This window comes from Chrysochloris asiatica, unplaced genomic scaffold (genome assembly GCF_000296735.1).
Source record: "Chrysochloris asiatica unplaced genomic scaffold, ChrAsi1.0 scaffold00090, whole genome shotgun sequence".
NCBI classification, from domain to species: Eukaryota; Metazoa; Chordata; class Mammalia; order Afrosoricida; family Chrysochloridae; genus Chrysochloris; species Chrysochloris asiatica.
The window spans coordinates 7,975,789-7,977,297 of NW_006408608.1; the positions used below are offsets into that span (position 1 = coordinate 7,975,789).

Consider the following 1,509-nt stretch of genomic DNA (forward strand, 5'->3'; position numbering starts at 1 on the left):
TGGTGGGGGCGTGATGGTGGTTGGCACGTGAATAATGGTGGTGGGGATGGTGGTGGGGTGGTGGTGGGAGGAGGGTAATGGTGGGGGTGAGAGTAATGGTGGTGGTGGTGACATTAATGGTAGTGGGGGTGGTGGTAACGACGATGGTGACAGCAGCTACCACAGGAGAAATTGGTACGCTCAGACCCTGTTAAAAGTGCTTATGTGGTTTTCTCCTTTAGTCTTCTCTTTAACCACGTGAGGCAGGTTAAAAATGTCTTTTTCCTGGATGAAACAGTAACACCGAAATACAAGGGACAGTTAATAGGAGGGAGAGAGAAAGGAGAGGCAGGAAGGAGGGGAAGAGGGAGGGAGGTGGGATTCATCCTGGGATCTGACCCTAGGACTGAAGACTGCCTTTTGGCAATACATCTCCCTTCCTCCTCAGCAGGCCCGAGGGAGGCCCTGGGTCTGCACTGGGTTTCTGGTTTGGCCCCATGCGCCCTACACCAATCAGGCTCCTGCTTTCTGTGGCTTTCAGGCCAGGTTCTGAGGTCTATGGAGGCTGTTGGTTCTCCAGATCTGCTTGGCTTGAACTGCAAACACACATATGTGATAAGTACATAACATCTGGCCCTGAGAACAGGAAGGCTGGCCTGGCCTACAGTGACTTCAGCCAGGAGAAGTAGCCAATGAAGAAAGCCATGCTTAGCTGCCTCCCTGCCTACGGGGATCCGAGAGGTGAAGGGAACCCAGAAGACCTGGCCGGCAGCCCTTCACTCAGATGAGCGACTGAGTGGGGACAAGAAAGTGGCTTGTCCAAGGGCACACAACCCTGAGGAAGGAGTCAGGGAACTGAACCGGGATAATGCGTATTTGGAAACACTAACAGTGGCAAAGGCAGTGGGGGTTCAGAGGTAGGCTTCTTGCCTTCCATATACGAGATCTGGGCTCCATTCCCCATCACTGCACCACATGGGCAGCCACCAGACACCTGTCAGTGTTGCTATGATACTGAACTTCAAGCAGAACCTGGAGGCCCAAAGTAAGACTTGTTGTTGTTATGTGCCGTGAATTCAGTTCCGACTCATAGTGACCCTGTACAGGGTTTCTGAGGCTGTAAATCTTTATGGGAGCAGAAAGCTTCATCTTTCTCCCGCGAATCAGCTGGTAGTTTCGAACTACTGACCCTGAGGTTAGATTTGTAACCACTACACTACCAGAGCTCCTTAAGACTAGCTGGGAAGAAAAGCCAATGAACACACCATGGAACACGAAGGTCGGATTCACGACCAGTCATGGAAATGGTGCCAAACCAGACAACATTTCGTTCCATTGTGCATGTGACAGGAATTAACTCAAGAGTAGCAAACAAAATTAGGAATGGAGTCCCAACTCTTGTGGAAAAATGAAGCTAGGAGGCAGGGCTCCCTTCTCAGGGCTGCGCTAGCAAGGGCATTTGTTGTTGTTGTTGTTGTTATGTGCCGTGGAGTCGGAACCGACTCATAGCGACCCTGTACAGGGTTTCCG

At 51.3% G+C, this 1,509-nt stretch overlaps 1 protein-coding gene across 1 annotated transcript in view; it reads right to left on the reverse strand.

Annotated features, from left to right (window-relative positions):
• The window catches only part of PRDM2 (PR domain containing 2, with ZNF domain), a 148,751-nt gene that overhangs the window by 17,165 nt on the left and 130,077 nt on the right, over positions 1–1,509 (reverse strand). The gene's annotated exons all lie outside the window — the stretch shown is intronic.